At 42.8% G+C, this 24,825-nt stretch overlaps 1 pseudogene across 1 annotated transcript; it reads left to right on the top strand.

The window, feature by feature from the left end:
* Positions 1-12,734: 12,734 nt before the first annotated feature.
* LOC309627378 (recombining binding protein suppressor of hairless pseudogene) lies at positions 12,735-24,342 on the top strand (annotated as a pseudogene). The gene has a single exon. The product of its transcript is annotated as a recombining binding protein suppressor of hairless pseudogene (transcript).
* The last annotated feature ends 483 nt before the right edge of the window (positions 24,343-24,825 follow it).

Raw genomic sequence — 24,825 nt, 5'->3', positions numbered from 1 at the left:
CGGCGGGTTGTCTTCATGGCCGCTGCAGGAAGGTATGTTCTCTGCTAGAACAAGTCTGGGGAGCCTGTGGGTACAGAGCTGGCAATCAGTCTCACCCCCAGCATCATTCATTCACAAATTCACTCATTCGTCATCCTACATATATGTTTATGGGTGGTGCTTTTACTATTAAATTCCTGCTTCTCCAGAAAATCCCTGATTAATTAAGCATTTAACAACCCATTTAATTTTAGCCTTAACTTTTCTTTTCTTTTGATTTTTAACCTCAACTTTTCTAGGAAGCCATACTGTAGCACAGTGTTGTGTTAGTGCCACGTATGGGAAGATTTTGACTAAAGGTCATTTCAGATTCTAGGTCAGTGGGTGAAAGTCCATGTGCCCTTGGGAAGCCCACTCACTATAGGGTATCAACTACGTGCTGGGCACTGACCTGGGCATTTGGGCCCCTGCCTTCAAGGAACTTGTTTTCTAGAGGAAGAGACAGATAATTGACAACAAACCAATAAATCTACAGATGGTGATAAGCGCTCTGAAGAAAAACTAGATAGTGGAGAATGAGAGAAGTAGAAAGCAAAGAATGTGCTGCCAAGGTGGCCAGGGAAGGCTTCTCTGGGCAGGTGGCATTTGAGCAGTGACCTGAATACGGGAGGGAGGGAGCCATGAGGATGCCCAGCTCACAAGTATACAGGTACACAGTGGGTAAGTCAGGCCATGTGTAAAACAGCAATTTTTCAGCAAATGCTAGTGCCCTGGGACTCAGTGGTTTTAGTGGAATTGATAGCTTCTGAGGATGTGAGCGTCTCCAGGCCCCCAGGATGTGAGCTTCGTAGGAAGGAGGAAGAATGGAAGAGTGAAATGGAGGAGCCATGTGGATATCAGGGGAAGCTCGTTCCTGGGCAGAGAGAACAGCAAGTGAAAAGCCATGAGATGGGAATGTGCTTGACATGGTCAAGGGGCAGCTAGGAAGTGGCGTGCCAGGACGTCTGGGAGGAAAACAAGAGTGGCAGGGGTGAGGTCAAAGGCTCAGATCTCATTATACCTTTTAGGTCATGGGTAGGACTTGGGATTCATTCTAAGTAGGATGGGAGCCACTGGAGGGTTTTGGGTGCAAAAGGCTCATTCTGACTGCTGTGTGGAGAGTAGGTGGGGTGTAGGGTGGGCTGGTGGATGAGAAAGGAAGCAGGGAGGCCAGTTAGGCAATGTTGCAGTGGTCCCCATGGGGCTCATGGTGGCGGGCACCAGGTGATAGCAGTGACTCAGGTGAGAGGAAGGAAGTCAGCTCAGGCAAACACCTCGAATGGTCATAGGGGAATGAATGGGGCGGGCAGGGTTGGGCAGGGCTGGTGTCACCTTGTTGGTGATGGGGGTGGGAGATGGGGTTGGCTGTCACAGATCACTGGGGTTGTATAAATGCAAACTCCAGTCTCAGATGCTTTGCTCCTGTTGTCTGAGCTACTTGCTCTTCTGTGACTTTGTGACCCTGCTTGGAGGTCACCCATTTCTTGAGCCTCTTCCTATGAGATAACTATTCGTTGCTAAAGCCCGCCATAACCAAGTGCCACGCGCCGGGGGCTCAAACCACAGAAATGTGTTGTCTCAGAGTTCTGGAGGCTGGAAGTCCGGGATCAAGGTGTTAGCAGGGTTGGGTCCTTCTGAGGGCCGTGAGGGAAGGATTTGTCCCAGGCCTTTCGCCTTGGCTTGTCTTCTCCCTGTGTCTTCACATCATTTTCCCTCTATGTGTCTCTATGTTCAGATCACCTCTGCCTATAAGGACCCCAGTGATATTGGATTAGGGACACCCTAATGACTTCATTTTAATTTAGTTACCTCTTTAAAAACGCTGTCTCCAAATTTGGCTATATTTTGAGGTACCAGGGGGTTAGGACTTCAACGTATGAATTTTGGGTGGGACACAATTCAACCCATAACAATGACCCATAAGCCTTGGGATGGAGTTTGGTACTGGTTAGTTGGTTCACCCAAAGCTCCAAAAGGCTAAAAGGATGTTCCTTCCGCCTGGGGCCCCTTCCCTGCAACCTTGCTCCTCCCGTAGCTTGGCCTTCCATTTCACCTCCTTCTCCCTGCTGAGCTTGGAAGCTCCCCGTCCCTCTCCACCAACCAGCTGGAGTGGCTGTGAACAGATCATCGTTTCTGTTGTCTGCTTTCCCTCCTCATCCATTAGCCGAGCAGCCCAGCTGCAGCTGTGGGTGGCACTTTTTCTGGCAGCGACAGCCCTGTAGGATCCTTGGGGCTTTGTCCTCAGGCAGTTTCACAAGATGTCAAGGCAGATTCCATGGCAAGGCTGGGCTCAGAGGAGCATGGGAAGCTTGATACGCTATGTGGTTTTTCAGTGTTTGACCATCTCAGGACCAATATTATTCTAATTTCCTTTTGTGGTTGATTTTGGTTTAGGATGATCTAAAATTCTATTGTGACAAGGCAAAGTGTGTAAAATAGTTCACACAATGTCTGATGAATAATAGACCCCTAATACATACTACTGTTATTATTACAATCTGCCTTCACCTTCTTTTCTTTTTTTTAATACAACTGTTCTATTTTTATTTTTTTATAAATTTATTTATTTATTTTATTTTTGGCTGCGTTGAGTCTTTGTTGCTGCACGCGGGCTTTCTCTAGTTGCGGCGAGCGGGGGCTACTCTTCATTGCAGTGCACGGGCTTATTGCGGTGGCTTCTCTTGTTGCAGAGCACGGGCTCTAGACGCGCGGACTTTAGTAGTTGTGGCGCACGGGTTTAGTTGCTCCGTGGCATGTGGGATCTTCCCAGACCAGGGCTCGAACCCATGTCCCCTGCATTGGCAGGCGGATTCTTAACCACTGTGCCACCAGGGAAGCCCAGTAGCAGGTATTTTAAATCAACCTGAGCATTCTCAACACTGGTAAAGTTAAGAGGCATGATATAAGCCTCAATTATGGATTATGAGTCAGGCAGAATTTAAGATAGTTTAGACACAATCATGGGAAACCCTAGTTTATCATTTAACAAGCCATGTCTTGGTTTGGGTGCTGAAGATGAACAAACAAGGTATTCATTCCTGTGAATAGGAAGCACTTCTTCTTAAAGCCTTTGGGATCAAAAAAAGTATCCCTTCAAGAAAGGCACTTAGGACTTAAGGGACTTGGGGTCAGGCAGATCCGGCTTCCCATCCCAGGCCCAGCACTTGGCAGCTGTGGAATTTTGGGCAAGCTTTGAGTCTCTGTTTTCTCAACTGTAAAATGAGAATATAATAGCCCTCCTTGGGTTGTTATGGAATTAAATGAGATCTGTGACTATTAGTATTATCAATAATGAAAAAAACATGCAAGGAGACATTTTTGCCAAATGCCCAGTAGAAGTCTAGAAAGGATTACAAAGCAGGTGATTTGTGGCACTGAGAAAGGAAAGTGGCGATTACCTGAAGGCAGAGCTGCTCGATTTAGGAATAATAGCTAGCTTGCTTTGGCTGAACATGGAGGGCAAAAATTCCCTCACTTAACAAACATTTAACATTTATATTCCAAGAATAGCAGAATTTAGAATTGATACCCATTTAAAAATGTAATGAATATTGTTTCACTGTAATGAAAAAGAAACACAACCGTTACTGGGAATCTATGCCCTGGATCTTACAGCTTCGTTCACCTAACACTTGCCCGAAGCTCACCCTTCCCCCACTTAGAGGGAATGTACATTAGCTCTGGGGCTGAGAAGTGCCCACTTTAACTTCCTTCACATGCAAGTGGTTTTCCATTGTGGGATCCCTTTCGGACAGATTTTGTGTATTTTCTCATAATAAGATTGTGGTGGATATCTCATTAATGGACTGATTAAGGAATCATTCTAGAAAAAACAAGGGGAATGAGAGAAAGAGCTGAAACTTCCATTTTCTTAGCCTGCTTATAGAGCTGGAGAGAACAGCTTTTAAGATATATATCTTCACTAGGAGGAAATATATTACTGAATTTTGGCTCAGAATGTCCTTGTGTTGGGGTAAAATAATAGCTTTTCCACTAAATGTCTTTTTGACCTCCCTCCCCTCTTTCCACCTTCATTCTTAGAATGTGTAAAGGGCATTAAGCCAGGGCTAAGTGAGAGATGGCATTGGAAAGGTTGGTTGGGACCAAGTTTCTCTCTAATTCTGTACATAGTGGAAAAGCATGGAATTTTTCTGAACAGGAGGCAGCATAACTCCAGTGGAAGGAACCTGGGTCTCATTAGCAGTGTGGCCTTCGGTCTGACACCAGACTTCTTCATAAAAGGGGAACAGTATACCTTTCACAGGCTGCTGGGAAGCCCTGTGGGCTGAAGTATTTGGTAAACCGCAAGGCTGTTTTTGGTGTTCTAATCCACCAGAGTTCCCTGTGGGAATGATTAACCAGGCAATGGGGTGTAGGCTGAGTTGGAGCAGGGGCCCAGGGGAGCTGGGGCAAATGCTGTAGGTCATTGCCATGGTTATGGACAAGGACTGCTGAGGACGAGAGGGGTACAGGGTGGAACGTGGAGTGGATAGGAATGATGTCGCAGTAGAGGGGTGGTCCATGTGATGTCATATCACATGGAATGGAGAGAAGATAACACAACCCCTGCAAGTTTTGGGCTGGGCGATGGGAGATTATAAACTACACTACATGGGGCAAAGAGGAACAGTAGGCCTTGAAGTGAAGGTGATGTGTTCATTTGGGGCTGTGCTGAGATGAAGGTGCCTTGAGATGCCAGACAGGGAGATGGACACAAAAAAGCTTGGGGAGTAAATAGTGGTGTGGGAGATGGCAATGATGACTAACATCGAAGGAATGACTAGAATTGGTGAAAAAGAGAAGGGCAGACCCACACGTGGAGAGCCAGAGCCTTTGAGTGCAGTGTTTGAGCCATGCACTCTGCAGTCAGACGGCTTGGCATTGAAATTATTTACCCTGGGCTGTTGCTTCATCTCTCTGTGCCTCGGTTTTCTCCCCTGTAAAAATGGGGATGAAAAACAGAATCTACTTCATTAGACTGTTATGAAGAGTATATGAAGCCATAAGCATGAAGCTCTTAGAATTGTGCCTGGCACACAGCAAACGCTCAATAAATAGCCATTCTTAAAATTCACCCATCAACGTTTCGTTTATTTGGGAGCTCATTATAGAAACTTTCCTCCACTTATTTATTTGGCTTGCTATTACTCCACATATAGTTTACAACCAAACACCAAACATGGGCTGATGTAGTATCGTGGAAGGCAAAGCAGCATTCAAATACATGAAGGCTCCTTCACGAAGGGCAGTCATTCATTGACTTAAGATCTCTGGCATTAATTACAGGTTTAGGTACATGAAAGTGTTGCCCAGATCTGAGTCCCTGCTTTGAAATGCAAGATCTGTGAAACTGAAGCCTGCTAATGGAAATGGAAATGTCTCAAACATTTGCATTTACCTGTGACTCACGGCTTTAATCAAGAGCCAGTATGTCCCTTGTGAAAACACGTACAAACCATTGGCTTTGACTGTGGTCAGACAAACTAGTCATGGTGAATGATTTTGGCGGCAGCTCTTCCTTTCTAAGGATGCCTCCGTCAGGAGCTCTGATCTTTCTCAAGTGTAAATGGATGCATGTGCGTATTAAAATACTGGCATTCATAGGACACCAGCAAAGTGACTGAGCCTCTGGCGGCCTGCCATCTTTGCTTATTGCTTTAATAATTGAATATAACTGGAAGGTCTTTTCATATCTACTAAAAATTTATGAGAATTGGCTATAAGTTAATGAAGCAGATTTTTTTTTTTTTAATAAACAACTATTCCAGAGACAGGCATTCAAATGAATGAGACATTTGCAAGAGCCACTTGGACCTCCTTAAGGATGCTCTGAACACGTCAGAATATCTTTCTGAGAATTGCCTTCCTAGTTCTTGGCACCATCTTTCAGAGATCCTCATGGTGAAGTCTTTTCCTTTAAAGGGGTTGTAAGTTTTTGAAAAGATGTGAAAGTGATTCAGATTTCACTGAGGTAGCACCATTTTTGTTCATAATCAAGGAGTCACTAAAATAACAAGACTATGCCTGGGTTATAAATTGGTTTGGAAGGCAACCTTTAGAGAGGGATTCTAAAGCACACTCACTGAAGTGACCACTAGTTTTTTCCAGAAACAACAGAGAGTCTTCTATGCAGGGAACCAAATTGTCCAGGCTTCCTGGGGATGTTTTCTGTTTTAGCACTGAATGTCTGCAGTCCTGGGCAAACCAGAATGGATCAGTTGTCCTATTATGAGGCAGGCATATTCCTGCAATTGACAAGACTTTGATCTTGTTCCTGTGACTCAATAATACAGGGGTTTCTCATTCTAGCTTCCTTCCCATGGGTATAGGCTCCTAGCATTGTTGCTGGAGGATGGCAGGGATTTCAGTGCTTCTTTGTTTTTATGTTGGTACCTTTGAACTTTTCACTGTCACTTAGGGCCATGTTTGGAATTCTCTTATGGTTTTGAAGCTCCTGCCTCTTGGCAATGTTTTTGCTTAAACTGAGCCAGCCCATGCGGTTCCAGAAGTGGATTCAGGTTTCTAGACTGAGCTCTGTATTTATTAGCCATGAGTCCCTTAGCCTATCTGACCCTCAGTTTCCTTAACTGGCAAATAGAAAAATAAGTGCCTTTATTATTTCATAGGGTTAAGGTGAGGATGAAAAGAGATAATATATGTGAGCTGCAAATTTAGTAATTTTTATTGAGATATAATTGACATATAACATTGTATTAGTTTCAGATGTACAGCATAATGATTTGGTATATGTATATATTGTGAAATGATCACCAAAGTAAGTCTAGTTAACGTCCATCACCATGCAGAGTTACAATTTTTTTTCTTGTGGTGAGAAATTTTAAGATCTATTCTCTTAGTAACTTTCAAATATATAATACAATATAATTAACTATACTCACTATGTGCTACACTACACCTGCAGGACTTATTTATTTTATTTTGACCACCTTTACCCATTTCGCCCATCCCCACTCCCCCCACCTCTGGCAACCACCGATCTGTTCTCTGTATCTATGAATTTTTTTTAAAGGAAGTCTTTTTTTTTTTTAAACTTTGGGTTTATTTATTTAATTAATTAATTTATTTATGGCTGTGTTGGGTCTTCGTTTCTGTGCGAGGGCTTTCTCTAGTTGCGGCGAGCGGGGGCCACTCTTCATCACGGTGCGCGGGCCACTCACTGTCGCGGCCTCTCTTGTTGCGGAGCACAGGCTCCAGACGCGCAGGCTCAGTAATTGTGGCTCACGGGCCTAGTTGCTCCGCGGCATGTGGGATCTTCCCAGACCAGGGCTCGAACCCGTGTCCCCCGCATTGGCAGGCGGATTCTCAACCACTGCGCCACCAGGGAAGCCGCTCTGTTTCTGTTCTGTTTTGTTTTGTTTTGTTTAAGATTCCGCATGTGAGCGAGATCATACAGTATTTGTCTTTATCTGACATTTCACTTAGTGTAATGTCACCAAGGTCCATCCATGATATCACAGCTGTCAGGATCTCCTTTTTTATGACTGAATATATATATATTGTGTATATATATATATCTATCTCTATATATATATCACATTGTATGTACATATATATATACACACCACATTTTCCTTATCCATTTATACATAAATGCACACTTAAGTTGCTTTCATGTCTTAGCTATTTTTAAATAATGCTGCAGTGAACATAGGGATGCGGATATCTTTTCAAATTAGTGTTTTCATTTCCTTTGGATATATGAAGTGGGATTGCTGGATCACATGATAGTTCTATTTTAAATTTTTTGAGGAACCTCCATACTGGTTTCCATAGTGGCTGCTCCAATTTACAGCCCTGCCAACAGTGCACAAGGTTTCCTTTTTTTCCACATTCTCACCAACATTTGTTATTAATTTTAACAATTACTGAATGCCTGTTATACGCAAGACCTTCTGGCGACTCATATCCTGGAGGGAAATAGACATACATGCAGATATGTAATTGACCACTAGATAATGTCTGCAGTTCTGTGATCCTTATCTGAACAAGGTTCTAGGACTTCAAAGGGATGACTGATTAATTCCGCTTGGGGCACTCCAGATGGCTACCCAGAGCAGGTGATGCTCGAATTGGATCCTGAAGGATGACAGAAGAAATGGCATGAGCAGGGACACGGAGGTGGAAAGTCTGGGACACATTTGGGGAACTGTTCATTCGGAGTGAGGCAGGATGGAGCCAGACCTTGAGGGACTTTAAGTGTCAAACTGAAAAATGAACTTTATCAGGGGTTTGACCTAATCAGATCTTCTGGCTTAGTGTGGAGGATGGAACAGACTTTAAGAAGAAGTAGTGGGGGTGGTGGTGGGATGAATTGGGTGATTGGGATTGACATGTATACACTGATGTGTATAAAATGGATGACTAATAAGAACCTGATGTATAAAAAAATAAATAAAATAAAATAAAAAATTTTTAAAAATTAAAAAAAAAAAGGAAGAAGTAGTTATTGACCTTTATTGTGTTCACCCAGGGAAGACTATGGTAGAATAAATGAAGACACTGGCAAGTGGAAGGGAGAGGAGACGAGAGATTAAAGTGTCCTCATCATCAGTAATGTCCCCTTATTGGAGACGCCTGTCTTGACCACTCTGTATAAAATATTCCTATCCCTCACCTCATTTGTCTTCCTTAACTTGCTATAGTTTTCTCCTTAGCACCAGTACCATCTGCATAATATACATTTACTTTTTATGTGTTTATTATCTATTTCCCCCACTAGAATGGAAGTTCCATGAGGGCATGTCTTTTGCTTTATTCTTTACCACATCCTTGGTGCTGGAACAGTGCCTGGTATATAGTAGGTGGTGCTCAATACATATTTACTGATTAAATAAGTAAAATAAGTTTGGGGTCCTTCCCCCAGACTATGTAGATCAACTGAGCCATATGGTCAGTTAGCCCCTGTTTTCCCTTGTGTATTAAACTTACATTCTAAAAAGAATTTGAAGTGGTTCCTGAAATATATATACTACAGAACAATTTTAAAAGTACAGAAATAAGCCAGATCTTAAGGGGAAAAAATAATTGAATAGGATGATAAAGCACAGAGAATCAGTATGCAGATGTGGGTGCCACAAGGGCTGCACTAAAATTTTCAAGGTGAGAAGCAAATTCATGTCTGAGTTTCCTGACAGCCAAGGCAAAGAGGGGAACATGGCCTACAGTGTTCATTAGACAAAGACAGGCCATTGTTATCAGAAGCAGCCCTGGATTTTTTTTTTTATGGATAAAGATGACACTGAAATCATCTGCTTTAGCCTTCATGCTGTTTGGTAGGGTGACTACTTGGTAACCCCTTAGCTGTTTTGGAGGGAGCTTAGTCCTGTGTTCAGCCTCACTCATCCACTCCAAGAGGTGACCAGAAATTTATCCTAGCCAGAAGCAGCAGTGATAGGTTAAGTGACACTCAAGGGGCATGACTGGGTGGGATAGGTATGTAAATAGACTGTTCCTGCCCTTCTGTCCCCTCTAGGACCCAGTATCAATTTCCAATCTTATCTCCACTAATACAGAGGAAAGTTACAAAGAAATCTGGCAAAGGTCAATGACCTCTGGATATTCTGTTTGTCTCTCTTTTGATTTCTTCAGTTCCTTTGGAGTACCACTTAAGTGAGAAGTTTGGTTTGGCTGATAATATCTTTCTAAGAGAGACCAGGTGAGATGGGGCAAGGAAGCTGATTTGCCAAATGATTAAAAGGTGATTTTCACTCTAGTAAAGGATTTTCTTTTTTAAAAGATGTTTAAAAGGATTTTTAAAAAAGTAATACATCCACATGGTAAGACAAAATTCCAACAGGGCGAAAAGGGTCAACCCATAATGCCATATTTTTGTATATTCTTGCAGAGATATTCACATTTGTACAAATACATAAATGCTTTTTGCTATATAAATGAGAATTTATGATACAAACTCTTCCCTTCCTTTTTTTTTCTTTGACTTATTATTTCTTGGAGAACATTCCCTCTGAGTTCCTATTAAGCTACTTTATTCTTTAAAAATGTGGAATGGTGTTCTGTTATATGAGTACCATCATTTACCTATCCAATATCCCAACTCATGGATATATAAGTCTGTTTCCAGTGTTTTGCTATTACAAACAATACTTCAGTGACATCAGTGAAATTTGAATCTACATCAGTCAGGGTTCTGGAAGGAAACAGCACTGAAATGCAGAAGGCTCAAACTAAGAGACTTATGAAAGGGACTACTTTACAGAGGTGCGGGCAGGATGGATGTTGAGGCACCAATGAGCTGACAACAGCAGGAAGTGGTTACCAAACCTGGGCCTCAAGGGGAAAATGGTACCATTGGAGCCTCGGGGAAGCAGGCATGTGGGGATAGGGCCACCTAGTAAGAGCTGTGCATTTCCAGAAGCATGGCATCAGAGACAGAAGGAACAGGGAAGAAATACCTCCGCCGCACTCGCTTCCTGCCCTGCAATCTCTTGCAAGTGCCTCCCATGAGCCAAACCCAGTCATAGAGACCAGTAGGCAAGGGGCCCAGGCGACCAGAGTGACCCGCCCTCCTGGGACAAAGATGGGTACAGAAGAGCAGTAAATGGATCTGGGGCGGGAGTGGAGCATATACACAGTATATCTGTGGGATTCCTAGAAGTGGAAATTCTAGCTTAAAGGCATGTGCATTTTTATTACTGTTTGCAAGTCAATATTCATTTTCTTTTTTTTTTCATAGATTTATTATTTATTTATTTATGGCTGCGTTGGGTCTTTGTTGCTGCGCACGGACTTTCTCTAGTTGTGACGAGCAGGGGCTACTCTTCTTTGTGGTGCGCGGGCTTCTCATTTCGGCAGCTTCTCTTGTTGCAGAGCACGGGCTCTAGGCACACAGGCTTCAGTAGTTGTGGCATGTAGGCTCAGCAGTTGTGGCTCGCGGGCTCTAGAGCGCAGGCTCGGTAGTTGTGGCTCACGGGCTTAGTTGCTCTGCGGCATGTGAGACCTTCCCGGACCAGGGCTCGAACCCGTGTCCCCTGCATTGGCAGGCGGATTCTTAACCACTGTGCCGCCAGTAAAGTCCCTCCAGTAGCTTTTGAACTCATGGTGGTACCCTAAGACTTTAACGAGCCTGACAACTATCCCTCCTGCCCCAGAAGCTCCCATGGAAATAGCTTAATTTTTTATCTGAATTCATCAACATTTTCTCCAAAGGGTTTTTTTTTTTTTTTGATTGAATACATTCTTCAGTTAAAAACGAAACAAAAACTTGAGCATGCAACCTCCATATATGTTTGTTTAAAATTTGTAAATTGTATTTATATGAGACAGAATCGTGTAGTAGTTATAAATGTAAACTCTGTAGCCACACTGTGGGGTTTGAATCCCAGCTCTGCCACTTCTCAGCTGTGTGACATTGGAGGGATCGCTTGACCTGTCTGTGCTTATAAAGTACAAATAATAATATCTATATATATAAGCTCTTAGAATGTTGCCTGGCATGGAAGAAGAACTCAGTTGCATTATTTAGTATTATGACAACTGTGCAATAGAAATCTTAAGATCAAGATAAAAATAAATAGGAATAGAAGGTCCAATATGTCCCTTAACAGTCATGTGAACCATGGGGTACATTCACCCCCAGTTTGGAGACTGCTGGCTTCAACAATGGTAAGAACCTACCGTGTCCCTAAGTATTCTGAACCTTGAGGTACCTTGTAAAGCTTGGAGGACTGTGGGTGGATTTCCCCACACCTGGATTACGGGCACTCCCATTTCTATGCAAACCTCCTGGTTTTGCTCTTGTAAACAGTAATCAGGTCAGGCTGACTGGGGCCAGGGAGTCCTTGGCCTCTTGGCTAGACCTGCCCAATCACTATTCTGGATGGAGCAGTTGTGGCATGCGGGCTCAGTAGTTGTGGCTTGCAGGCTCTAGAGAGCAGGCTCAGGAGTTGTGGCTCACGGGCTCAGCTGCTCTGCGGCATGTGGGATCTTCCTGAACCGAGGTTCGAACACATGTCCCCTGCATTGCCAGGAGGATTCTTAACAACTGCACCACCAAGGAAGTCCCTACTATAATGTTAATGTCAGTTATATCTCAATTAAAAAGAAAGAAATTTATCCCCTGTCACCAATAATCCTCCATCTTATCACTCAGTTTTTATGTTATTCACAGTACTTATGAGTATCTAAATTTGTCTTGTTTATTTACTTGTTTATTTACTTGTTTACTTGCTTGTTATCCATCTCCTATCAGGGTGCAGTCTCCATCAAGGTAGGGACTGTGTTCACCACTTGTGTCCCTGGTACCCAGAACAGTGCTTGATACACAAGAGAAGAGCCATAAACTCTGGCTGGATCAGGAAAACAAAACAAAACAAAAAGTCCCAGAAATCTGTTCCCTGCAATTTTCTCCTGTTGGATTTAATTCCTCTTTTTGGGAGGTCAAGGATTAAATTTAATCCCTAACCTGCAGATTAGCCCGCTGAATAATTTAAGATAATCATATCCTTTTCCACCCCCTCCATACCTCACAACTCGAGGCTTCTCAACACACTGTCTACTAAGAAAGTCCCTTTATGAATAAGCAAGATCCCCAAAATCACTATAGACATGGCTATATTCCAGCAAAGCTGGAGAGATGGATTCCAGGGTAGGTAATTCAGGAAGAGCAATTTGCTTCTAGTTAATTAAATCACTTATTTACATTAATCACCAGCACTATGGGAGCTACTTACTAAAATATTTACTGAGTCAAGGCATAACATTTATGGAGCCCTTTTTATGTGCAAGGCACTGTGCTAAGTGATTCGCTGGCCCTTAATTCTTTACAATAAACCCTGAGAGAAAATGCTAGTGTCATTCGCATTTTATAGATGAGGAAACTGAGGATCAGAGAGGTTAAGAGAGTGCTCAAGTTCATGCAGCCAGCAAGGGGCACATTTGGGCTCAGCTCTGGCTGACTCGAAAGTCCACATGGGTGGAAGATGGCACCTGCTGTGACAGGTCATTGAAATTATGAAACTATCATTCAAATGGAAGCATTATAGTTCTTCAGAACCATTATGATCTCAAAGGAAAGGAGAATGATACAGATAAACTGGCTGAGGTGTTCTGAGGTGCATCAAAGTGTTCCAGCCTGCGGCTTACCTTAACATGTTCTTGAAGTACCATGGCATGGATTAAAAGAAAATTTGGTGAGCAGCTTCCACCTAAATGATTTACTAGGGAAGCTATGTGAAATTATTTAAAAGAGCAAGGGGATCAAACAGTACTTATTCTTCATGCAAAAGTTGCACAGAAGTCATATGGAAATGAAAAAAAGTTTTTTTGCCCTCCCCCTTGTGTGTATCTTATGGGCAGTGGATGGAAGGAAAAAAAGAACAAATGGAACGCGGTGGTGGTTCTGAACAAGAGTCTCAACCCTGTGCAATTATTAGAATAGGAAATAGTGACCAAGAAATGCAGCAGCTAAACTGGGAAGGAAAGAACTATTGCACGGTCAAAACATTGTATATGTCTGATTCAGACAAGAGAAAGCACTTCATGCTGTCTGTAAAGATGTTCTATGGCAATAATGATGACATTGGTGTGTTCCTCAGCAAGCAGATAAAAGTCATCTCCAAACCTTCCAAAAAGAAGCAGTCATTGAAAAATGCTGACTTATGCATTGCTTCAGGAACAAAGGTGGCTCTGTTTAATCGACTTCGATCCCAGACAGTTAGTACCAGATGCTTGCATGTAGAGGGAAGTAATTTCCATGCCAGTTCTCAGCAGTGGGGAGCATTTCACATTCATCTCTTGGATGATGATGAATCAGAAGGAGAAGAATTCACAGTCCGCGATGGATACATCCATTATGGACAAACAGTCACACTTGTGTGTTCAGTTACTGGCATGGCACTCCCAAGATTGCTAATTAGGAAAGTTGATAAGCAAACTGCATTACTGGATGCAGATGATCCTATGTCACAGCTCCATAAATGTGCATTTTACCTTAAGGATACAGAAAGAATGTACTTGTGCCTTTCTCAAGAAAGAATAATTCGGTTTCAGGCCACTCCATGCCCAAAAGAACCAAATAAAGAGATGATAAATGATGGCACTTCCTGGACAATCATTAGTACGGATAAGGCAGAGTATACATTTTACGAGGGGATGGGCCCTGTCCTTGCCCCAGTCACACCGGTGCCTGTTGTAGAAAGTCTTCAGTTGAATGGCAGTGGGGATGTAGCAATCTTGAACTTACAGGACAGCATTTCACTCCAAATTTACGAGTGTGGTTTGGGGATGTGGAAGCTGAAACTATGTACAGATGTGGAGAGAGTATGCTCTGTGTTGTCCCAGACATTTCTGCATTCCGAGAAGGTTGGAGATGGGTCCGGCAGCCAGTGCAGGTGCCAGTAACTTTGGTCCGTAATGATGGAATCATTTATTCCACCAGCCTTACCTTTACCTACACCCCAGAACCGGGGCCACGGCCACATTGCAGTGCGGCGGGAGCAATCCTTCGAGCCAACTCCAGCCAAGTGCCCTCTAATGAGTCAAACACAAACAGCGAGGGGAGTTACACAAATGTCAGCACAAACTCAACCAATGTCACGTCATCTACAGCAACAGTTGTGTCCTAACTACCGTCTTTTTGCTAGGACTTACACTGACTTGAGTGCGGCAAAATGTTGACAAAAAAAGAAAGAAAAAAATGAACAATCTTTTGTGGTTTCTTGGGAAAACTTTTCATACCCGGTGATACTATTCAAAAACCCCATTACCTGCAAGTGCTGATTTGAAGTGCAGAAGCCACAGTAAAACAAACAAAAAAACCCATCAAAATGTATAAACTTTTGGAAAATAAAAAAGTCCACATGCCCGTGATCATGGCCTTGCCTCCTGAGCTGGTGGTTTACATAATGGAGGGAAAAAGAAGAAGTAGAGCTTGTTCTCTTATTTATTGGCTTATCTCTCTTTGCCTTTGGAATTTTTCCTATTCAGGCAAGAGCTAGATGCTCTGGACACACAGAGGACACCCAAAGTTGACCGAAGCCTCATCAGACTCATCGGAAGAGCTTTGAATTTCCTTCAGGGAAAACGTTACATCTTCTCTGTTTATATCCTGCTCCAGCCTTCCCTTAAAAGGTTGAGTTTCACAACTCTTGAGCTACTTGTAGGCTTGGAGTGAGACCAGTGTAGAATCCCTTCCTGTCCTCTCCTTGTTCTTCTCAACAGACTGGGGTCAACTCCCACTCATTTCCCTGCCGAGTGGCTCCTGGGTGGGCCTTGTTGAGAAAGAACCACCCTGGCTTTGGAGCAGCAGTTTCTGTCACCAGCGCCAGCATGCTTCCCCATGGAGGCTGCAGGGCTGGGTGTCCTGGTGTGGCTTCTCAGACAGATACTTCTTCTCCACTCCAGGCCAGCCCGCCCCGAGAAAAGCTTTCCTGAATTGAGTCGAAAGGCACATAAGGTTGTCACCTACGAAAATCATGCCAACCCAACACATGTACACCCAGCTACCTGCCTCTAGGTGTCGGAGAGGGTTCATCTTTTAGCTGAAGTTGTAAAGGGCAGGTTCTTTCTAACTGAATGTAAGATGAGGAAGTGCTTTGTAGCTTGGAACTTAAGGTTGTGCACAGGGAAATCAGTAGTCAGTATTGCTCGCCAATCAGGATGAGGATGTTAGACGGAGGGCTTTTGCTTTCAGGGTTCAGTCCTTGTTGGAAAATGCATGTCAACTCCACTCAGCATACTCTTCCTGGACCAGACAATGAACCACACCAGGAACCCTGTTTGGTGCTAGCTCACAGCAGCAACCAACTCCCCTGAGCTTCTCGTTGCCTGTCTATAAAGCTGGCTACTGGGTGGGAGGTATTTCCCACTACCATGGTGGTGGTGAGGGGGTAACCAATGGAAGAATTTGGGATAAAAGATAAAGGATTTTATCCTGACAAGGATAAAATGTGGTTATTGTTGGCTAAAGCAAATTCATTTCTTTGGTCCAAACTGATGGACGCTTTCAAGATGATCACTTCCTTTAGGTTTTTATACTTAGGAGTGACACTTAGAAGTCTGGGCTGATTAGCATATCTTTGGCATCCCTTGTTGCTTGCCTGAAAAAACATCCCAGGAGCAAAGATATAAGGCCAAGTCTACTTTGCACACAAAGAAACAAAGCACAAAAATCAAAACCAACAGGAACCTGTTCCTGAGCCAGACACACACTGAATATTACTGTTATTTTTTGTGGTAAAAAATAGAGCCAAACTGTTTCCTTCCATCACACCGACACAAAGAAGCTTAAAGAATCTCAGGTAGATATTCTAAAATGATTCTAAAATGATATGCTAAAAACCTAGGATTCCAAAATAGTCTCTGAACTGGAGCTAAACCAAAGTGATATTTCATTCTGAATTGACTGATACTAGGCAGTTGGCCATTCTATTTACAAGAGTAGGTTTCATTTGTTTGTTTTCAATTTGAGGAAAAATTTCCACACAGGGAAATGTACAAATCTGAAGTATACAATTTGGTGGGTTTTGGCAAATGTATTATAAAAATATGTGTACCTTATATGCCAATCAAAGTAGCTTCAAACTCACAGAAAGTTTCCTCATGTCCTTCTGGTCAGTCCCCATCCTAGAGATTACTAACCACTGTTCTCTCTTCTAACACCGTAGATTAATTTTGTCTGTTCTTGGCCTTTCTTATGAGCAGAATCATATAGTACATGCTCAGCGTAATGTATTTGAGATCCAATCATGTTGTTGTGCATTATCAGCAGTTATTCTTTTTCATTGCTGAATAGTATTCTCTTATGTGAATGTACTACAGTTTGCTTATCCATTCTCCTCACAGACTTTACTTCTACAAGTCATGTAGAGGCCGTAATAAATAAGTAACCCATTTATTCACTGGGTAAGTGTTTTCCAGATCTTTCTCTATGCCAGGCACTGTTGGAAATGCTGGGAGGCTTTAATGAACAAAATGAAGCTCCTGCCCTCATAGGACTTTTATTCTAGTGGGGAGACAAACAATATATAAGCAAAGAAATGAATAAGATAGTAGTGAGAAGTGCTATGAACGTAGTAAATCTGAGTGATGGCATGAAAGTGGCGTGTAAGGATACTGGGTCTTCTTTAGATTGTGTGGCTGGGAAAGGCCCCTCTGAGGTGACTTGGCTGACATTGGGGTGATACAAAGGTCACCAGGTGAAGACTCAGAAAATCTTTGGGCCAAGGGAACAACAGGTGGAAAGGTCATAAGGTGGGACTGAAAGGGACACATCGGTGTTGAAGAAACAAGAATGAGCCAGTGTGACTGGAGTGAAGTGAGCAAGGGTGGAGGTGGTGAGAGATGGCCAGAGAGGAGGAGGAGGTTAGAAGCAGGAGTTGTGGAAAAGGAGTTTGGGTTTTATTCTAGGAGTGATGGAAGGCCATTGGAAGGTTGAAACAGGAAGTCACACTGTCTCATTTACATTAAAAAAAAAGCCATTCTGTCCAGGGGGGAGGGGGGTAGAATCAGTGAGATCAGTTAGGAGGCTTTTGGAGGGAGTGTGTGAGATGATGGTGGTTAGGGTGGTATCATCAGAGATGGATAGAGGGGCACTGATGAATCAGGTGGGGAGAGGGGATGGGGCTGTGACAGAAAGAGAGGAACCAAAGATGACTCCTAGGTCTTTGGTCTGGGCAGCACCATCTTCTGAGATAGGTAAGATGCAGGTGGTGGTGATGGGGCTGTTGAGAGAGAAAGGATCCAGAGCTGTGTTTTGGCTGTGGCGGTTTAGGATGCCTGTTAGACCTCTTCAACTGGAGATGTCCGGTGGACAGTTGGATATACATAATCTGGTGCTTAGTTGAGAGACAAAGGCTGGAGACAAAAATATGAAAGCCCTCAAAATATTATATATATATATATATATATATTTTTTTTTTTTTTTACCAGCATTGGCATCCCAAGAGGGGCGTTTAATCTTTTTAAAATTAATTAATTAATTTATTTATTTTTGGCTGCATTGGGTCTTCGTTGCTGCACACAGGCTTTCTCTAGTTGCGGCGAATGGGGGCTACTCTTCCTTGCCGTGCGTGGGCTGCTCATTGCGGTGGCTTCTCTTGTCATGGAGCATGGGCTCTAGGCGCATGGGCTTCAGTAGTTGTGGCACGTGGGCTCAGTAGTTGCGGCACGCAGGCTCTAGAGCGCAGGCTCAGTAGTTGTGGCGCACGGGCTTCGTTGCTCCGCGGCATGTGGGATCTTCCCAGACCAGGGCTCAAACCCGTTTCCCCTGTATTGGCAGGCGGTTTCTTTAACCACTGTGTGACCAGGGAAGTCCCATATGATGTATATTTAGGGCTAGGGGACTAGATGAGATCGCCTAGAGAGAACAAAGTGTTAACGACTGGGTCCTAGAGAAGAACCAGAGGAGGAAACTGAGCAAATGATACATGTGGTCCTGTTATTATTATCATCTCTATGGATCTTTAAAATTCTCTAGGGACTTTGACATGCATTTAGTGATTTGGGCTTCGTGACAATCCTGAGAAAAACTCAGTAGAACCTTTGTTGCAAATTGGCCTAAGCCAATTTGGTCATTCACGGATATTAGGCTCTTTTTGGTTTATCTTGGAGCCCTTAGGAGTTAGAGGTAAGTGAGGGTTAGATACTGAGAGCGAGTAAGGAAGTAAGTATCAGAACAAAAGTTACTACAAGGATAGATATTTATTTGCCTATAGGCTCAGAGGAGGCCTACAGAATAGTCTTAGAGCAGTTCTGCAAGCTCTGTGAAGCCCTAGCCCTCCGTCCCTTTTGGTGCTCACAAAACACCTCCATAGGAGTTCTCTTGAACAGACCACAACACTCTGTGCCAGGGGTGGGCACCCGATGTTTTAGGGATCAAGCTTCTGGTGCCATCCTTGAGGGTTAAGGGTGAAGGATCAAGTAAGCACAGGAAGCGTTTCAAATATTTTATCTTGAATATTACTTTATATATTGAATATCACTAATGTTATCAATAGAGCCCATTTGGTGTATCCTTTCTTTATGCTGATTAACAAATCACTAAGTACCCCCAGTAGAAACTCTTGTCTGACATTCATTATGTGGATCAGCGGAGCCAAATAACGTGTTGTCACGAGCGGACAGGAAATTAGAGGAAGTGCTGATGGTCCTGTCCTCTGGGCTGGGGTATTTGCGTTGTGGTGATAGCTTACCAGGCCTGGAGTGCGCCTACCTAATCAAGGTGACTGAATGCCCTTCCCTCATTCATATCACACTGGCTTTGCTGAAGTATTTCAGAGTAAATTATTAATACTATAATAAGATTTGTACGATTAAAAATCAATCTCAGATAATAGAGTCAAACTTGGAATAGTAACAATAATAAAACAGATACTAATCACTGAACCCTTATTCTGCACAAGGTGCTGAGCTAAGTTCTTTGCATAAGTGGTTCATTTAATTCTCACAACAACCCCATGAGTTAGCTGCTATCGCCTTCATTTTACATAAGAGAAAACGGAGCCTCAGAGAGTGACTTGCCCAAGGAACCTGGCTGGTGTGTGGCAGAAAATGACTTTGAACTTGGCTCTGTCTGATTTTACAGTGTGTGTTGTGACCACAGCGCTATGAGGTTTGGGTCCAAGACCGGGATTTGACACTTGCCTTAGGAAAAGTTGCTCATCTTGTTATGCTTCAGTTTCCTAATCTGTAAAATGGGAGAGGGAGAAATAATGAACTGGCTGATACATGTGAAGGAGTTTCATAAACTGTAAATGCTTTTGTGTAAAGTCTCATTGTTTGCACAACCAGGATCCTCTTCTGGGTCCCTCACTTAAGTGTCCACAGTCTTCCTTGATGACAGGAACGTGGCTGGGCGTGTTTTGTGCAGTGTCCAGCATAACCCCTTGGCCCGATCTTCCCTTGGCTGTTCTGCAGCCTGGGCTCAGGGCCCAGCATCCCAGGGCCCATGGCATTTTCTTGAAAGTCATTGCGTGAACAACAGTTCCTCCCTGTTTCTTAGAAACAGCCCCAGGCCGTCCTCCTTGAGTGGGAAAGGTTGCATCCTGGTGATGGATGTGCCAACTGCAGTCTTCATCTGGCAGGTGCTGGACATCTTCGGAGGCACATGGATGTGTTATGAGAGGGCTTGTAGTGTGGGGAAAGATGGTTCAAATGCGACCCCTGGCACACTGTTCACTCATTCATTCAACACATGTGAATTTAGCATCTACCACTAGGTGGGGAGAACATGATGGTGAATAAACTAACATGGCTCCGTCCATGGAGCTAATGGCCTATCAGGGGAGAAAGACAACTAAACACTTAGAATAAATAAAGTGAGCCAAGAATGCATACAAAGTACATGGACAGCCAACTTAGCACAGTTTTGGGGAAGTCAGAGAAGGCTTCCTGGAGGAAGGGATATTTAATTTGAAGGAGTTTACCTGGTAAGGAGAGTGAAGTGATGGGAGGGACTTCTTTTTAGGGGCTTTTGGATGTGATTTAGGCTTCATAGCTTAGATGCACCTGCGTGAGAATTGGAAGGCATCTGCATGGTGCCATGCATAGAATAGCATTGCTGGTTTTTCTGCAGTGTGTTCCAGTGTCCAGGCACCAGCTTATTGAGAGTCAAGAGGCAGGGTATGGGCCATCTGTTTTTCGCTAAGTTGGATCTCTCAGGTGTGGTGTGGCTCTAAATCTAACACTTAATGCTTGAAGAGGTATGTTCCTGGAGCCAGCAGCTTCAGGAGTGCCTTCTTTAGTCCTGCTTTCCTGATGTTGGCAGATGTGGCAGCTCCCTGGCAGCCTGGTTCTGCAGTGTCATCCTGGCACCGTTCCTGGGGGTCTGGTCTAGAGCCCACTGCTCCAGCCCATCTGATGAGTTTTGTTCATTCTTTTTTCTTTTTTTTTAATTGGGGTATGATTGACATATAACATTCTATTAGTTTCAACATAATGATTCAATATTTGTATATATTCTGAAATAATCGCCACAAAAAGTGGAGTTAACATCCATTGCCATACATAGTTACAAATTTCTTTTCCTGTGATGAGGACTTTTAAGATCCACTCTCTTAGCAACTTCAAATGACAATACAGTATTATTAACTATAGTCACCACACTGTACATTGCACCCATGACATTTATTCTGTAACTGGCAGTTTGTACCTTTGGCTCCCGTTTTGCTCAACTCCCAGCCCCTCTGTCTGGCAACTACCAATCTGTTCTCTGTGATTTTTCAGGTTTATTTATTGGTCGTTGCTATTGTTAGAAAAGTCTTGTATTTTATGGGCAATTATTTAGTGACATAATTGAAGAGCTTCCACTCTTTGTAAAATATCTTTTTTAGTCTTTTCCTAAGTATTTTCTAATAATATTTCCATTACATATTTTGTTTTACCATTTATTTATCTAAAGGTACTTTTTTCTTTTGTGCCAGAATCCAAGATTTTTTTTTTAATAGCTGGCCAAATGTATAAGCACAGATCTGTTTAAATTAATTTAAACTTTTTTAAAAATTAAAAAAATTAATTACAAATAATTATAAATTTCTTGTTGGACATTTAATTCTGTGTTTAGGCAACTAATTTTATTAATTTTTTTGACCATTGAAAAGAAATTTCTTATCAAATCTATTATGCACTTGCTGAAAATGTCTCAATATTGTCCACTTTATCATCTTAATTTTTTTTTTAACACAGTGATCTACTGAAGGAAATTGCAATTGCTTTTCATCATCCTATTTTGTTGTACTCTTCTGATTGTAGTTCTAGCTACTGCATCGCCACTTGATTCAGCATCATTAGTACACTTTCATTTAAAATTTGCCCATACTTCTTTAAACTAGAAAAATTACATTATAATTTTAAAAATAACTATTTTTATTTAATTCCCAATTATGATTGACACAGATATCTTTGGACTTATTATCTGCAGAAACTATTTGAATAAACACATTACAATGTTACATAGGTGCATAGGGGAAAAAAAGAACATTTGAACTGAAGCAATTCATTGATGAGTTTACACATAAAAATAACATCTATGCCCTATGTGTGTTACTGAACCAAATTTGGGTCAGCTTGCCTGAAGTGCAGCAAAGCCAATCTACTGACATCAGGTTGTGGTGAAGGAAAGTATAGATAGCATGCTATCTTTATTGTAGGGTGCCAAGCAAGGAGAAGGGGCAGCTCATGCTCAAAAGACTTGAACTCTCAGATGGCTTTTAGGTGAAGGGTTTTAAAGATGGTGTGAGGGAGAAGGTCACAGGGTGAGTGATCAGCTTCTGTACTATCCTCTGATTGGCTGATGGTGAGGTAACAGGGTGGTATTTCAGGAATCTCAATGATCAGTTTTCTGGTTCCAACCAGTTTGGGGTCTACATGCTGGTGGTCAGCATGGAGTTAAACTCTTCCACCTGGTGGGGGTTTTAGTATCTGCAAAACAACTCAAGGATATGGCTCAGGATATTATCTACAGCACTTGAGGAGGAACGAAAGGACCTTGACTTTGTTTTATGGCTAAACTATTATTATTTTGTCTTGCTTGATTGTTTTTCTTTGTTTCTGTATTTTTTCACTTCTCTGATTAAGTTTGCTCTTTGGAACTCAAGGAGGATCTAGAAGGCTAAAGCTTTTCTTCAAACTCGGGGTGGGGGTCTGTCCCCTGGAAAGCCCTGCAGAGTTCTGCTGAGTTTCATGTGCACTACAGTATTATCTTATGTGATACAGTGGCTAAGTGAAATGTAGCTTTAGCAAAATAATAACTGTGTCAATGGGAAAACAAGAATGTTTCTCACTCTAGTGAGACTGTCCTATAGTAACCTCATTTCAAGAGCTCAGTAACTACATGTGGCCGGTGGCTCCCACTTTAGAGGATTATGAATCTATTTATTATATAGTACTCTAAATATCAGGTTGAGGAATTTGACCACTATCTTGGGCAAAGGGGTCACTCGTGAACTTTTGCAGAGGGTGCTGGGAAGGTTAAGTGACATAACATACGTGGTGGGCTGGGGGCAGGAGACTCCAAAGCCCAGGCAGGAGTAAGACCAGAAATCTGGGCTTGGGTTCATAAGGGTGTACAAAGGTGATGGGAACACAGAGGAGAAGGGGAGTTAGGAGCTACAGGGAAGGAAGAATCACCAGGCCTTGGGAGACTGGATGGTAATGGGAAACAATGAGTTTTCCAGTCAGAGTAGCTGGAGAAGAGAGGGATTAGGGACCCTTAGCTAGAAATTGAGTTTAATTTGATCCTATTCAACTTGATATTTATTTTTATATCTGCTCTGTCCCAGCCCTGTGTCTGTTCGTGGGGATCACAGTGGTGAATACCAAGGGCTCAGCTGAGATGGAATGAGAACATCTGTTACCCTGACTCTATGAACTCAATGCTTGGAGGAAATACTGAAGGAATAAAAATGAAAGAGTTAAACCCTAAATAAATTTGACCTTGCTTCCCTTCATCCCCCTCTGTCTTGAGAAGGTACTATTTCTTCTTGAAGTGCCCGTGGAACATATTTTCATGTAGAATTTTCCACCTAGATGTGGTTTTTAATGACTCAAGTTTCAAAGATCTGGCTGGATTGTATATCTGCTATGTATACTTCTACCCTCGAATCAAACATCCTACTATATATAAATTTGGGAGAGAAAGCAGTTTACAAAACAAGATTTCAGTAATCAGGTTTTCTTTTTTGAGGGGGATGGGTAAAACAAAATGAAATCAACATGCAGAGACAAAAAAGAATGGACAAGGTGCCCAGAAGAAACTACAGCCATGGAGATAGTGACTCTGGGTCACTTGCTCATTGCCATTCTGGTTACCCAAATGTAAATAGTGGTGAAGTCTAGATATTAAAATATGACTTCTGATTTGTTTTCTTTGCCTTTCTCAATAATCTAAAATGTGTATGTATTTTGAGAAAAATCGGGAGTAGAAAATCAGTAAAAGTTGATGAAGCAAACTGAGAAGAGCCTCCCATGGTTTTCAGCCTCACTCCAATGATTCCAGCCCTCAAGCCATAGACTCCTTGGTCAAAGAGGCATCACCCAGGGTGTTTTGGGAGCTGAAAAAGAGGCCAGGGACCCAGGAAAATAAGAGGGTGGTGCAAGGTCTGAATGTCATGAAAGGGGCTGGAGCACAGTGGGAGGAGAGGCTTGGAGACAAGATGGAGAGGGGGCTGCTCAGGGCTGGGAGGGGAGTGGAGGCAAGTGCTGGGAGTCAGCCTGTGTCACTGTGAGCAGTTCAGACTTGGAGAGAGGAGCCAAAGGCGGTTGGAAGCAGTGGGGTACTAAGATCAGAATTAGTTTTTAGTAAGTCAACTAGTGGCAATACAGAGACTGTGTGTGTGTGTGTGTTTTTGTGTGTGTGCGTGTGCGTGTGTAGGGGGTGTGGGGTGGGAGAGCCCAAAGACAGGGAGACCAGATAGGGAGCTGCTGAACCAGTCAGGAGAATGATGACGAAGATCAGACAGAGGGGAGTGCTGGGTTTCTAAGTTTTCGGAGTCTACAGAATTGATCACCATGATCTCCTTTTGGGAGAGAAATGTGTCTTATCAATCTTTGTATTCCTAGTTTTCTAGCACAGTATCACACATGCATTCCTTTCCTCTGTCAGTCCTTCATGCATCCATCCAACTAATACTAATTAGGGCTTATTGTGAACCAGGTACTTGCTGGGCTTGGATCACTCAGACAGATGCCGCCATTTCATGGGGGTGGGGACAGACATTAAACAAGTAAACAAACAAACAGAAAATGTGACAATTTTCAATTCTATTAGCAAGTTCTATAAAGAAAATTAGAACAAGGGAATGTGACAGTGGGTTTGGGGTGGAGATAGGAGGG

The sequence above is a fragment of the Balaenoptera borealis genome, assembly GCF_965194805.1.
Source record: "Balaenoptera borealis genome assembly, chromosome: 4".
NCBI lineage: Eukaryota > Metazoa > Chordata > Mammalia > Artiodactyla > Balaenopteridae > Balaenoptera > Balaenoptera borealis.
The sequence above is the reverse complement of the archived record's forward strand: the minus strand, read 5'-3'. Positions and strand labels throughout refer to the sequence as shown.